Source organism: Tachypleus tridentatus, chromosome 10 (genome assembly GCF_004210375.1).
Source record: "Tachypleus tridentatus isolate NWPU-2018 chromosome 10, ASM421037v1, whole genome shotgun sequence".
Classification (NCBI taxonomy): domain Eukaryota; kingdom Metazoa; phylum Arthropoda; class Merostomata; order Xiphosura; family Limulidae; genus Tachypleus; species Tachypleus tridentatus.
Genome location: NC_134834.1, coordinates 161,243,830 through 161,260,936, shown reverse-complemented (window position 1 = coordinate 161,260,936; position 17,107 = coordinate 161,243,830). Strand labels below are relative to the sequence as shown.

General features: G+C 32.6%; 1 long non-coding RNA gene across 1 annotated transcript; it reads right to left on the bottom strand.

The window, feature by feature from the left end:
- Positions 1–7,028: 7,028 nt before the first annotated feature.
- Positions 7,029–16,896, bottom strand: LOC143230790 (uncharacterized). The gene is made up of 2 exons (XR_013016630.1): positions 16,772–16,896; positions 7,029–11,897 (listed from the first exon to the last, which is right to left on the bottom strand). It is a non-coding gene; the product is annotated as an uncharacterized LOC143230790 (long non-coding RNA).
- Between the last annotated feature and the right edge of the window lie 211 nt (positions 16,897–17,107).

The window sequence follows — 17,107 nt, the reverse complement described above, 5'->3', positions numbered from 1 at the left end:
AAACCTCAGTTAAAACGATCTTTAGTCATTTAAAATATATAAATTGTTATGGAATATGAGGGTATTTATATCAACTCTGGAACAGGATGAAAAGCATTGTCACCTGCAGTGAGTATTGTGTGTGTTTTTCTTACAGCAAAGCCACGTCGGGCCATCTGCAAAGCCCACCTTGAGGAACCGAACCATAAATAAACCTCAATTACGTACTTTTATCTCATGTCACTATATAATGTTAAAACATCTGTTGTAACCTTTATGTTTTGAGATCCTACAGAATACGTCATTCTTCAACACCAAATTTAGAACTTCAAATCATCATTTCAATTTTCAAATATTTACAATATTTAATTTGTAATTAGGATAGGATTTTGGAATCAGAAGTAAACATGCACTATTCGAGGACACTAGGAACATTAAACCCATAAGCCCCCTCTCGGGTATAAGGGAACGAAGCAGTTAATTAACCTGATTAATTATATTTGCATATTGATTAATTCAATTTACATATTACGTATACATTAATAATTCAATTAATTACTCAACATTTAATTTAAAAAGCATTAATTAGTTATTAATCTACATAGTATGTAATGATAGATATTTACAGAAAATTATTAACAGTAATTATAGCGTTGAACCAGTTTTACATAAACCAACCATATCTAATTACACTACAACAATTAGTTGAATATTTGCTGATGTGTATCGATGTTGTTTTTTGTAATATGCATGAATTATTCTATTCAAAAATAAGAAAGGAGGACACTAGTAAAATCCTTCAAGAAACTTTCAAAACAAGGTCGAACACACTCTAAACTTCTTAGTGATGCTGGAACATAACCTTTCTAATCATGTGTTCTAACGTCATCTCTGGGAACAAGAAATCAACTTCTTTACTACACATAAAATAAAGTGTTTATAGTTGAACGTTTTAAGAACACTCTTAAAATTAAAATATGTGCTGCTGTGTTATTCATTACGAAATATACAAATACATCACAATATTGAAAAAATGTAGTCGGTCACGTTTCTTGTCGCGGAGGGCTTTATCTTTCTCCATTCTCAAGAAGCACATATGACGTCATAAACACTTCAAATGCGGAACGAGTAACATCTATAGAAATGTAATAGTACTGTGTTTCATAATAACGAGACACTCGAAGTAAAAATGTGTTCTCAAGACGGCTGTATGGGTGTTAACATTATATTTTAATTAAAGTTTTAATACTTACACTGGCCGTCTTGAAAATACAACAGTATTGTCTGTTGTATATCCATGTAAATACTTCGCAGGTGCGGCCCGGCATGGCCAAGTGTATTAAGGCGTGCGACTCGTAATCTGAGAGTCGCGGTTCGCATCCCGTCCCACCAAACATGCTCGCCCTTTCAGCTGTAGAGGCGTTATAAGGTGACGATCAATCCCCTTATTCTTTGGTAAAAGTATCCCAAGAGTTGGCGGTGAGTGGTGATGACTAGCTGCTTTCCCTCTAGTCTTACACTGCTAAATTAGGGACGGCTAGCACAGATAGCCCTCGAGAAACTTTATGCGAAATACAAAAACAAAATTCGTAGGGTGTGGATATACGAGTGTTTGTTTTGTTTACCACTACTTTGCCTCTTTTGATGGATCTTCACCAAATTCAACATGAAGATTCTTGTTTCCATGAAGAGATACATGTAAATTTACAGTTTCATATGTTGTGTTTTGCCTTTTCTATGGGCGTTTTCGGTTTTAAAGAATATATATTTAACTTATAAATATAAATAACTTTCATGTCCTGAGATAACTTTTTATTAATCATGAATTTGCATGACTTCCATCCAGCTCGTTTCATTAAATGGATAGGTTGGTTCTTTATTTTTAATTTTGTGCAAAGCTACAAGAGGGCTATCCGCGCTAGCCGTCTGTAATTTAGCAGTGTAAGACAAAAGGAAGGCAGATCGTCATCACCACCCACCGTCAACTCTTGGGCTACTCTTTATCAACGAATAGAGAGATAAACCGTAACTTTATAACGACCTGACGGCTGAAAGGGAGAACACGTTTTTTGAGAAAGGGATTCGAATCCATCATCCTGAAATTACGAGTAATAAGTATCATAAATTTCATACATATTAACGTTTAATTAAATCCTAAATTAAAATTTCCCATTATTTCAAATTATAATACGTAACAATATATCAGATGTTAGTATCGCTGTATAAGTTAGCATAAATTTTACTCTAAAATGAGAACAACAATTGTAATTTATACATTGTTAGACGCACGTCACCACAGACTCGAGAGATAGAACATTACAGGTAATGAATATTCTAATATCATACAGTTGTGTATATTAACCCTAATAAAGCAGTAAATGCGAAAGGTTTGTTAAATCTTAAAATACCTTCATATGTGTGTACTTATGTATATATAGTTACATCTCTAATATATAGGTCGTTTTATTTTCTAAAGTTAAATAAATTCAAAGTTACTGCTGTTCGCTGATTTGAAATTGGTAAAATCAGTTTACTAATATTGTTTAGATATAAAAGCAGTATCATAGCATATTATTGCAATAAATATTGTCTACCTCACAACAATACTCTCTTATTATCCGTTATCAACGGATTTGTGTAGAATGAGTTCAATTTGAAATAGTTCGAAAGCCAAAGAGAAACACTTGACATGTTGCAAAACGTTTATACCAAATCTAACATCTTTTTCGGAGTTCTTCTGGTGTGTCTGTTTGTTGTTATTAAAACAGACACCCAGGACATGATATTTTCAAAAAAAAATTCAACAAAAAGAAAAATACATGATTTAAATGAAAATAGCAAAACTTCAACTGCTTATACGATGTCTAATTCCCAACGGCGGGTCTCTGGGTGGAAACTGACCAACACAGGTAAAAAAACCAATTCTTCCTACATTAAATCTATCAGGAACCAGCAGTGTTTTAGCCAACCTGACAATCAAAATCAATAATGATAATATTATTTAACTCTCACATGATTTTAGTTTGGTCTGATTGTGCGTCCCGTTGTAATATACATATGTACCGGCCCCAGTGGAACACAAATATCTTTGAGGACTTAACACTAGAAATCGGCGTTTCATAAAAGTATTTAGGCGAATAAATCATAAAGTTTGGTGATACTATCATTAAGTTTACCTATATGTATTTCACCAAAGTAATTTATATAACACATCAATGTTACTGTTTCGTTGGTGATAGCATGAACTTTCACTATTTTTGTCATTGTTTGAGCGTTTTAATTATATATCGATGTGCTGAATAACTCAACTTCATTCGTACTAAATTAGGTAATTCGTAACCAAGAATGCATTATCATGGTTTATAACAAAGTTGGTTTATCAGGTAAATATTCTTCTAAGGATGATACGATACCTTCCAACTGTAGATGTTGAATAAATTATGATACAAGAACCAATACATCTTGTTTTGATCTGTTCTGAAATGAAAAGCCGGGGGACTAACGTGGAACTTCAATAAAAATGATTGTGAGAAATAGATCAGTATTGATGTAAAGTTGACCAATGATCTGTGCAAAAATAAAAAAATTTTAATAATCTTCAAATATCCTGTCGTTAAACGTTTTCTTGTCTTCTCCATTATAATAAACCTTTAACTCATTTATTTTCACCAACAATTATTAGTAGCTCGTGCAGTAGGTAATTTAGCTGATTTGTACGCAATATAGTTTAGATGCTTTTCTGGATATGATTAAATCATTCAAGTGGAAAATTTAGATGATTTCAACAGTACAAAACTAACTTTTTAGAGATGATGCAGTTGAAGATATTTTTTATAATAGCTTTCACATATACTTTCTATTTCATTAATTCGATGCATGTTTTTTGTGTTTTTTTTTACAGAACGTGGTAGTTCGATGACAAAACAACACTGTCATCTCGTGGAAGAGATTTCAACATAACATACGAAAAGGAACTACCAACGGAGAAGAAAGATCAGAAGAGTGAAGACAAAACAGAAAATAATAGAAGCAACATAATTCGCTTATTTGAAAATGCACCATTATTTAAATTTATAATATTTTTAATTGCTTTCATTTTTGTCATGATCCTTATAAATGCATGTTTTAAGTATTATCGCTTTGTATTTTAAATGTTGTTATTTTTATCATTTTATTACTGTATTTTAAATGTTTTTTTATCCCAATAAATTTTAGGTACACGAAAATTGTATATAATGTAGGAGAACGTCACAAAGTGAATGGTCTTTCACACCCACATAGATATGAAGATCTAATGATTTATACTAAAGAATGAACTATCCAATCATGTCCTACTGTTGATGTTGAATAAATTATTAGTAGCTCGTGCAGTAGTTAATTTAGATGATTTGTACGCAATATAGTTCAGATGCTTTTCTGGATATGATTATATCATTCAAGTGGAAAAGTCTAGATGATTTCAACAGTACAAAACTAACTTTTTAGAGATGATGCAGTTGAAGATATTTTTTTATAATAGTCTTCACATACTTATTTCATTAATTCGATGCGTGTTTTTTACAGAATGTGGTAGTTTCTCTTTGCGATTATGCTATTTTTTTCAAGGACTATTTGTAACCATCCTTTATAAAATTTCAGTCTTTATGTATAACATTATTTTACTGATTTGCTTGTATTAAAACTGAACATATTTGTATATTAAAAATATTATTCTCATAAATCACAGAGAAACCTTCAGCTATAACACCCCTTGAAACAGTTCATGAAGCCAAGGATAACAAAGAATTATTCTCGAAAGAAGAAAGACATATCACAACAGAAAAAACCGTAACTTCATATAAAAACATTTATCGTGCGATGACAAACACAAAACTGTTATCTCCTGGAAGAAAAATCAACATGACAATATACGAAAAGGAACTGCCAATGGAGAAGGAAGATCGGAACAATGAAGACGAAATAGAAAATTATATGTTCAACAATACAAGCAGCATATTTCATATATTTGAAAATGCATCCTTCTTTAAATTTCTAATCCTTTTAATTGCTTTTCTGTTTATCATGATTCTGATAAATGCATGTTTCAAGTATTATCACTTTGTATTTTAAATGTTGTTGTGTTATTTTTATCATTTTATCACTTTGTATTTTAAATATTGTTGTGTTATTTTTATCCTAATAAACGTTTGTGAAAATCATCATACAGTTAAAGTGCACGAAAATTGTATATAACGTAGAAGAACGTTACAAAGTGAATGGTCTTTCACATACACATATATATGAAGATCTAATAATTTATACTAAAGAATGAACTATCCAATCATGTCCTTTAATGATAAATACAAAAATATATTTAGTCTAAAATGAACCATAAATAAGATCTGACATCTAATGATGAAATAAATTTTAAATATAAAATTATTTTAAGGTGTATTATGTTAAGTTGATTGTTTTTCATTTTTTAAAATATACTTCATCTTTAACAATTTTCAAAGTGTTCTATATGTAAAGCATGCATATTACTTACTACACTAACAAAACCAAAGTATTTTTGATATGAGCAGAAAAGCTATGTCTGTTCAAAGTGGGAGGGTGTCGAACTTTAACCCTTAGGCGGCATTTTTTTTTGTAAATTATGTAACCTTCACATGTCAGTATAACTTACAGATCAGGTAACCGTTATGTAACTCTTTAAAATCCGCTCATCTGGTGTCCTATAAATCATACGATATACCTTGGGCACGATAACTACTGTTGTGTCTTTGAGCATAACACTTTACCCAAATTGTTTTTGTTTATCCAGCTGAAATTTCAGCACTGACTCCTATGAACGGTATGGGCAAACGATGTATATTTCACATGTAGCATATATCCCAAAATAGAATACAAACCTGCGTACATTATATGCGTGGTCTGTATCCAAAATTAATATACATGCCTATGTAAATTAAATACACATTTACTAAATGATTTCACATTTGAAAATTTCAGGTCAACATGAAATGTACACTAGACTAAAGTATAAAGAACAGGAGAAACTAGCCTACTATAGATATTACATCAATAAAACTTGGTAATAAATTGTACTAATCATTACTCTTGATCACATGTGTTTCAGTAGTAAACTCTGGGGCTTAAAATGTTACAAGCTACTGATTGGGCTCAGAAAAGGTTACTCACAGTGTAGATCAGTGCTTCAACATGAACAAGTAAACTTATGTGGGACAAGTGTGATCTTGTTCTTCCCACTTAACGGTCAGGTTTCTTTTAAATGTGTTGTTGTGTCCTTTACCATAATACTTTCTGATAAAATAAGTCCTTTGAATCCAAAATTCAGCCAAAGTATTCCATCAATTGTAACACAGTGGTTCCTTAAGTTCACATTTGAACCTGAAAACATCTAGTTTGAGAGTGATCAAAGAAATAGTGTATGTAAAGCGTGCATACAGCATTACAAACAAAGGAAGTGACTACAACCTCAACAATACAAGCAGGTAAAGATACTCCTGCAACAGAAATTAGCAAGAAGCAGGATACCGACTATACACAACCATAGTTGTTGGTAAGCTATTCCAAATCCACAAGAATATCAGACATATTTTTGTGAGCCACAATAAAAGAAGCAAAAAAACAGGAATATGAGAATGAGAGAGTGTAGAGCACATAAACTCCCAAGAAACTGGAAAACATGAACTAAAAGGTTACAAATAAATAGAAATTCAACATATCACTGCAAGTGGAGTTGAATAATGATAATCTATGGATATCAAAATACCTAGAAGGATTAGAGAACAGTGGTTCTAGTAGAGTGAAAAGAGGATTTTGGTTATTAACCAAAGAGTTATTGATTGAAGATTATGTAGCAGTGTAGTGTCAGTATTTGTTCTCTTTCATTTTTAAAAAGTTATATTAATAACACTGGTTATTTTTCTCATTTGTTGTTATCTACAAAACAGATATTATTCTGATTTTAATTTTCACAATAACAAAGTATCTCAAAAATTACATTTCCAACTATTCTGTGTCACAATTTTAAATTTTAAGCAGCTTTGTTAACAAAAAATAATTTTATTCCAAATATCTGGTGAACAACAGGACAATAAAAACTTTTCCATACTATATTCTTGGATTTCTGTTTGATTACACAAAAATGTATATTAACAAGTGTATTCTATGAAAGAGTTTTCTGTATTTGTTGTTAAGAGTATCAACTGTTTAGGTGAAGAAAAATTTTGATCATGCACAACTTTTGCGTAAATGAATTAAACATTTTATACAAACATGAAATATATCTCAAACATAATTTTTAATAACACATAACATAATATAGTAGTTTAGGACAACATGAAACCTATTGCTCCATCTTGTTTGTCTCATCCTCTAAATTAAACTAAAACTATTTATGAATAAATTTTTAAAAAATCTTAAAGCTAGCCCTTATCATTCATATACTTTTCAAAATTTCTCTTAAAATTACTTTAAATTACTGCTTCCACATCATCAGGCAACTCTTCCAAATAACTACTACATTAAGAAAGTGAAAACGACTCCTATCCTGCAGAAATTTACATTTACGTCTCTCAGTCCTACCATTCTCACCATGAAGTACAAAACAGATGTTGCATCAACACTATCAATTTCATTAGTAGTCTTGAACATTTCAATCAGATTCCCTCTCACTATTCTCTTTTTTCATGAGAAAAACAACTGTATCAAGTGGCTCACATATTCAATTTCTAACCTGCATCAAATTCCTTGGCTAAATATGTGCTATATTAAAATCAAGAATGTTGGTGAAACAGGAAATTAAGACGTTGGAAAGGATGAAAGCAGAAGATTGGCTGAAAATATAAAAATAACAGTTTGGATTTCTTTAAATATATAAAGTGTAAACAAAATGCCAGGATGCAGTGGAACTTGTATATGATGATTACGAGATGAATGGGTTGTTAATTGTTTTTGCTTTTTATTCTCTTTCTACTATTGAAGATTTAAGCAGTATTCTACATTTTGAAGATGGAAACAAAGATGGCTGCATTAATTCTGGGCTAGTCAAGGCAAAATTTCGAAGTTTAAAGGAAAATAAATCTATTGGTTAAATAATATTTTCCCGAGGGTTTTGAAGGTGGTTAAAAACTGGATATGTCAGCCACTTGCTACTATTTTTTGTCAATCCTTCAGCATTGACCATGCACTAGAAGATTGGAAGTTAGCTGATGATGCTCCTCTTTTTAAAGGAAGTGAAGAATATTGTTTCAGTTATTATAGGTCCATTAATCTTATGTCAGTTATGTACAACTTTTTGGTAAGTCGCACAAAAGAAGCTTTGCAAAACCATTTAACAAAGTTTAGAGTTTCATTGGATTGTCAACATGATTTCACTAAGGAAAAGTACGGACTTACAAATCTTTTAACATTCTTGAAAAAAGGTTACTGTTGTAGAAGGGGACTCTTAACATTCTTTGAAATATATAGAGTGCAAATCATTTTCAATTCCTTAGGGAAACTTGCAGGCATCTATCAATAATGCATTTCAGGTCAGGTACCTATTCGTCTTCTTATAAGACGTGGATAATAATGCTATAATGAATCTCGGAAGAAACCCCTCATAATTTCAAACATTACAATATCATATTTCTTGGCAGTCAACGTGGATGGAATGTAGATTCACAAATGCCCTTAACATCAGATACATATGACTATTTGTATTCACAAAGCTATGAAGCATCATTCAGATGAACGAGAAAACAATTTTAAGATCAAGAAATTGTTACAAATCACAACGAATACTCAAGAGCATAAACATTCTTGCCATGCAGATTTTTGGTCAATTTTAGAAATTTATCAGTCTAGAAACATCATCACCGATATATGAAAAGTAATGAACATTATACATATTTATTCTCTACTCTCAGAAGATTTGGGTACGCAAAATATGCTGGGAATTGTGTTTGCCAGTAATCAGTTACTTAACTTTATACACATCAACAATTTGTATCTAAATTATAAATGTCGAAGTCACTGGATCTGTATCTACTTTGTCGAAATAAAATAAAGAATATTCTGAAATGGACTTACAATATGAAGGTTGAGGACCTTATTAGACAATGTGTGGCGAATATTGCATATGACATGGCTATTAAAAACGTAGACATATATCCAAACAAAATCTGTTATCAGAATTTGAATTTCATAAAGATATTAATATGTTTGTTCATAATTTTCTTACAAGGTGATTTAGTGTAAAATGTTTTACTAGATATGCCTTTTCACATAGATCAAATATCCAACTGATTTTTCAACAAAGATTAATAAAGGGTTTTAAAATGAAAATACTATCAGAAAGCATTACATTAATCTGTTTTATATAGCAGGTATGAATCTTAAATCATAATAGCCTTAGTTATAGATCATGTGATGATTTATACTCTAATTTCCTAGAGTTACTGCTAATAAATGGCTTCACATCATAAGAAGCTGTCACTACATAACATAATTAGATTTGATTTATTCATGCAAAACTGTAATTATTGTCAATGATTCACATCACTTCCTCTAATTATCTGTCATTTCATTCTAGCAAGTTAAATTTAATATCTAATTAATCAGGTTAATTAACTGTTTCAGCCATTATGCCCCAGTGGGACTTCAGAGTTCAATGACTCTTGTGCCTAATTAATTAAAGAGTGATTAATTAATTGGGTGGTTAATGTATACAAGATATGCAAATTGAGATAAATAACTGTTCCATTCTTTACACCTTTATGTCCTTGGGTGGTGTGTACTTACTTTTGGCTCCAGAGTCCCATACTAACCATTCCACTAGAAATCTGGTCTCGATAATTGTGGTGGGCAGAGCACACATAGCCCCTTTTGGGCTTAACTTCAAACATACAAAGAGTCACAGACTAGGTATTAAAGTATTGTCAATATTATAGCCTCATTTTAATGTGTAATAAAAAACGTATTTCACATAGAGAAGCAAATTATTGATGATTTTTTTATTTTGATGGTTCTTAGGCCTTCTATAATTCATGAGATGTATCAGGACAACAACATTCTAGCCTCAATTTCTATAGGCTACTTCACTAGTGTGTCCTCATTTTGAGTAGCATGATATCCACATAATTGTCCAGCTGCTTCAGGTATGAGAGTGCCAAAAATCACATAATGTGGAATCAACTTGTGTACATGCGACTTGTGTCTCTTTACTCGGTATCATGTTACATGTGACTGGGACACGTGGATAGATTTTGCCACTAACCTTTGTGTTTGTGAATTATTCTTATCACCACATTTTCTTACCATGGTTGAGACACAACTTATTGCAGGTGTCTTTCTGAATGGTCCTGGTTACCCAATTTCATCTATATTCCCCTGTTTTCCGTGTTGTCCAATACCGTAAAGCATAAGTTAAATATTGGCCTTGGAAATTCCAAATTCTTGATCTGAATAAATTTTATGATTTGATGTGGGAATATACTGTGCAGGATAAGGCTGTTACATACTCTTCTCAAAAGTGATCATTTTAAATGACATCACACTACCTACACACCACCAAGCAATTTTAAAAAAGTAGTTTTGATGCATTCCGTTCGATTGCAACTTCTTACGAGTTGAAACTGTCAAATGGCTGGCTGAGTTGCATATTCAAATTGTGAAGTATATGTATAAAAAATTAACATTTACAGACAAAGCAATGGACTTGACAAGAATAATTATTACACTCTCATACATTTCTGGTAAAAAGGTGTCATAACAAATCGTAGTGCCTTATTCACTAACGCAAACGATGGTTATTTGCACCTTGCAAGAATGATACATATTATGTCATGTTTTCCTCTTGAAATTACTTCCTTTGTCATTTACTGTGCTCATTATAATACCAATAATTGACCTATACAGTAACAACTTTATGTAAAAGGCTTGAAGTTGATTTTAGATTTCACATGTTAACAAATTTATCCCAAACTTGGCCTTCATGCAAATGGAAGACAACATAAAAATTCACTTACATTGCACTAGGGCATTTGAAGGGCTTGTGGACAAATAGAATAGCTTTGATTGTCTCATCTTTCATGTCCGTTCTCATGAAAACTGATGTTTATATGAAGGTGTGACTAGAAACTTGTGATCTTTCACTCACTTCATATTCTTCACTACCAGAAGATGTAACCAGATGAGACATCGCAGCAGCTTTTTTATGTCACAAAGTTATATTCTGAAACTTTATTTTCTTTCTGTTGCTCCGTATTAACTCGAATGACATTTTGTGATATTTTATTGTTCTTAACATTCTATTGTACAAGTGTTTCTTCTTCCGTGTAGAGCATTGCAACCTCTAGTTTTCAGACTGCTGTGGTTTCGGCTCTGTATAATTTATCAATCTCTCCATGCTTATATCTTTCTTGGGAAATTGTTGTGACATATTCCCCTACCCATAACAATACCAGTGTCATTACATTAATACTGAATATGACATATATGCTAAATAGATTGCTCATAGAGTATCAGTTCCCATCTGCACAAAAGTCAATGTATTAATATATGCAAATCCTTCTTGTAAATTGCATGTGTATATATGAACTATATATGTTTGATCGTTTTGTCTGTTAATATAAAAAACCATGTACATTAGTATCACCTTGGTGGGGACTAAACAACCACCCTCTATGTTATACGAACCAAGAGTAGCATAAAGTGTAAAGTGCTGGACAACAGATCTACGGGTCCAAAGCTCGATTCCAGTTCTGCCAAAAGAAAAGGAATACCGTGTTTCGAACTTTAGGACTATAGAGTTATTAAAATTGGTGACGATGAAGTCACACAGTTCGTTCAGGAGAGAACAGTCAAAGAGTTGGCGGCCGGTGTTGTTGAGTCGCGACTTCCACTCTGGCCTATCTAGCCTTTCAGTGTATCTGTAAACAAACAATATTTGTATTAGAAAGTTGCAAGGTACTAACTGAATCTACTCACTGACTCTGTGTATATTTCCATCATTACAAACCTTGTGGTCCCCCGCTAGTAAAGCGGTAAATCTATGGATTTACAATGCTAAAATCAGGGGTTCGATTCCTCTCGGTGGACTCAGCAGACAGCCCGATGTAACTTTTCTATATGAAAACACACACACACAATCCTTGTGCCAACTTGTAGTTTCTATATTCTTAATTTGTTCATTTGAATTTGTTTGTTTTGAATTTCTCGCAAAGCTACACGAGGGCTATCTGCGCTATCTGTCCATAATTTAGAAGTGTAAGACTAGAGGGAAGGCAACTGGTCATCACCACCCACCCGCCCGCCAAGTTTTGGGCTACTCTTTTACCAACAAATAGTGGGATTGACCGTCACATTATAACGTAACCACGGCTGATAGGGCGAGCATATTTGGTGTGATGGGGAGTGTTATCAGAAGCACATATAATACAAAGAAGCTTTGCACAAAATTAGTCAAGGGTTATCAGCGCTAGCCTTTCAAAATTTTAAAAGTAAAGCCGTAGTAAAAACTTGTCGCTGGTAAAGGTGAGTCGCATAGATATCGGGGTTAGATCTGAAGTTATGAATTGTTACCTGCATAAATAGTATGATAAAACACAGCAGGATCATTTTAGGTCAACCCACACTATATGCAAAATGAAACAGTGTTAGCTAAAGATTCTTTCTGCTCAGCCTAAATCTATATTTGTACCCCAAGTTCTATAATTCTCGCTGTTAAGTATGCAAATTGTTCATGCATCAACAACGTCTGTTCTTGTCTGTCTGAAGCATTTAGACCACGAGTGTGTGACAAAGCATATAAATTCGTCAAACTGCCTTTGTATTTATAATCTCTCAAAGTAGTAACTGGGTGATAATTTGTAACCCTTCTTGTGGATTATTATTCTTTTTCACTTTAATTTTTTCTTTTTTTCTTTTGTGATTTCTATTCTTACTTCCCCCACCTCTCTTTAGTTAACATGTTTGAGGACAACAAGGGACCTTTTGGTCCAACCCGGCTGTCCCACCCTCTAAAATAAACTAAATCTATTTAATAAATAAAGAAAGAAAATTTTAATTCCAGCCCTTCTTATTCATGTATCTATCAAGAGTTCTTTTAAATTAACTCAAATTTATTGTCTTCACAACATCCAAAAGCAATCCATTCATAGGTCAACCCACACAATATGAAAAACGAAACTGTCTTAGCTGAAAACGGTTTAACAACACTGTTAAGGTTATTTCCATTAAAATTACACTTATAATTCAAATTACGATAACCCACATGCATTATCTTGCATATATTATAACTGAAACCAATCTGCCATTTATTTACCCGACTCGTAGATGATCTAAATCTTTTAGTAAAGCAGCATCCTCTTCACAGTTAACAACACTAAAGACCTTAAGTAATTTATTGACCATTCCTTCATTTATGTCATTAATGTAAAATACAAAAAACAAAGTTCCTAAAACTGAGCCTCAGGGTACACCACTTGCAACATTAATCCAATTTGACTGAACTTCATTTGTAACAACTAGCTGCTTTCTTCTGTCCGGTGCTCTACTATCTAATTAGTTAAGTTATTCCCAACACTTACAGTAACAAGTTTTTTTTACAAGCCGTTTATGTGGCACTTGTAAAATGCTTTCTGAAAATCAAGATCCACCAAATCTACATCATTTACCATCATCCACATATACAGCAACAGTTTCAAAACATATCCATATATCTGTAAGGCAAGATTTTTCTTTAGTTAACTGTCCAATAAAATTCTAATCTTTGTTAAATGACTTTGAAAAATATCTTTATCAAACTTTCTAAAACGTTTCCCACAACTGGTGGAAAACTGATAGGTCTATAATTACTGGGACAACTTCTGTTACTTTCCTTGAAGATAGGAGTGATATTAGTTAATTTCCAATCTGTTGGTACTTGTTTGTGTATTCTGAATTTACAAATCACGACACTTACAGTTTATTTGTTTTTAAGTCTTGTAGCCGTTTGGAATATCAATACCGTCATCATCAAGTATCTAACTTTAGAAGAAGCTAATCCCTAGGCTACTAAGCAGAGTTTAGTTAAAATATACTTGACTAAACATAAGAGACTGACACGAACTTGTTTCACTATGAAATAAAAAACAACAACAAAGGACTTATTCACAGCTGAACAACAACGAAAAGATGTTTCCTTTATATGAAAGACTGGATCTTCAGTTCTTTTGACAGCAATAGAGGAGCTAGACAGGTTCACTTATATACAGGGGCACTTCTGGGTTCAACTGATAAGAATTTGAACCCAAAATGAAATGAACCACGTGCTAACTTCTTGTTATTTAGAAAGTAAAATCACTTCTTATTTCACAGTGTACAGTACACATTCCTCGCGACAAGAAAAATTAGTGAATTGGTCATATGCAGAAGTTAAGTACCTTTTATAGGCTTCACCATACTCTGAACAAGCATTGTTCATAGCTGGGGCACATCGCTGGCCCTTAGAGTGGACAATCTGTCTCAAAATTTAAAAAAAAAAATACCTGAAGATCATTTTAACTACTGAAAAGGTTAGAGCTATAATATCTGTGTTGCATCAACAAAATGTATAACTTACTCTAAGCCCTATGAGATACTGAAAATGTTCTACGTTACTCTAAACGGAAGCACCAGACCAGTAATAGTGTTATATTACTCTAAGCGCTATGTGATAGCAAAACTGTTGTGTTACTCCAAACGCTGAGCACAGGACTAGCAATACGTGCATGCTACTCCATGTTATAATTTTGTTCAAAAGTAAACACAGCTGTCCCTAACGTTGAGCTGATAAAGTAACAGGAAGGCAACTTTTCAACACCACCTGAATATTTAGATTTTATCATCACTTTAATAAAGCACCCACACCCTATTTTTATGGCAATGTGTCACGAACTTTGAATTCTCGGATTCAATCCAAAGTAATAACTCATTACTGATGATCTAATACCTTCAAATTGTTAAAAACTTTGAACAGTACATATTACGATCCCAAATCTTTCGATGGTGTAAGAGAGAAGATGTAAAATCATGTTACATAGTGATTTAATAGTTTACACTCTTATGCAAATTAATTGAAACAAATGGTCATTTTACAATATTTCCAGCATGGCGGCTGGTGCAGGCTCGCTGGACCCGCTGATTTTCTTTAATTGTCATTTTTTCACACAGACGGCATCATTAGCTGGGTTTCGCAGTACAGTCGATCTAGTTTTGGGATATATCACGAAATTTTCAGGAATATTATGTCATTCGAAATTGCATTAGAAGGGAAAGGAGACCAGTCAAAAAACAAGTTGTTACCAACTCAATGATGAAAAACGGTATCAATGAGGTCTGAAATGGATGCAAGAACAATGGAGGAAGGTGTTATTCAGTGACGAGACTTATTTCTTCATACAAAGTTAAAGAAATCTGCATGTTCGCAGATCTCCAGGTGAGAAACTTCGAGAATCTCACATTAATCAGTTTGTAAAACATCCCTTGTAGAAGATGTTTTGGGGCTTTTTCAACTACTATGACGTCGGAGGATTACATATCGTAAAAAGTATGATGCGAGGACCACTGTACATCGAAGTTTTGCAGAGAAGAATCATTCCAGATCTGGCTCCTTGCCACACATTGAAACTTGTGAAGAATTTTATGACTACAATGCGAATAAAGCTGCTGGACTGGCCTGGAAACTCTCCGGACTAAAATCCTATTGAAAATCTTTGGGCGATTTGTAAAGAAAGACTTCAGGGAAAAGACTGTACTACAAAAGATAAGCTAATTGAGGTGTGTTTCCGTGATCCAAAAATTAGTAAAGATTGCAGTCAACTCGTGGACTCGATGCCAAAGAGTATTAATGATCTTCTGAAAAATAAAGGTGGTCATTATCATGTATTAATTTGTGAGTAATATTTGGATTCTCAGAAATAAAACGCAAAAACTTGAAGAAATTGTAATTTTCCGTCTTGTTTCAATTAATTTCCACAAGGGTGTATATAATGGCAACCAGAGGAACTAAAAGTTGCATATCTGTTGGTTTTGATAGATGTCTTATGGCATTAACTTTATTACATCTACAAGTTTTGAGAAGAGGAAGACGTAACCTGTATCACGTTATCTTAAACCAAATTTATCAGTTTTATATTTCAATTACTGCAGCTTTATTATTCATGTTTTCATACATCATTTTTACTGCCTTACAGGGCCGATTCCATTATAAAACTCTAACAAAATTTTGAACAAATGTTTGCTGATGGTGAACAATTTGGTATAACAGTTTACTGAGAGTGGTATTGAATTTTCAAGTATATATAACTTCTTCAAAATAAAATTTTCAATTTTAACACTGGGAATCGCACGTTTAGAAATTCATTTGTACTCGTTGCAAACAGGTTTATGTTGGATCTATGATATTTGAGCTAGGAACACAAATTGAAGTACACCTTAATGTAAATAAAGGAAATAGTTTGGCATTTACCTATACATCTACTGTTACAAGATGTGAATGAAAAGTCTTAAACATTTTTTGGATAAAGGATTCTTCACTGTTCAGACAATTAAAACCAGAACTAAATGAAACTTCTCTTATTCTATGCGTAATGTATTGAGAAATATTAGTAGTTATAGTATTAATACTACAAGTAAACACTAATCAGAACAATAACCAAGTAACATAACCTATCTGATTTTGATCACAGAACATTTAAATGGAAATAAATATTTCATAAACGCTAGTTATTAATTGATACCTTTACAAATACAAGTCATTATTATTATATGGCAGAAAACATACCGAAAATCCTATATTACACTTCACAATCTTCAGACTCCTCTTTGAATGGAACCGAGACGCCACCACAGGTTACAAAACGAAAATATAAACGATTACTTTATATTACAGAACCTCCGACAGGACTCCGATGATTTAAGCCTAAACTCTGATGCACTGCTGATTGAATACGACCAAAGTATATTTGTTTTATTCTATTTTAAATAATAAAACTGTTTATTTAGATGATGTTGTGGGTTGAAACGAACCAGTTTACATCCTATGATATGATAAAAATCAACATTTGATAAGATCAATCAGATTTTGTATTTATTTTCAAGTGTAACAACTGATTTTTTC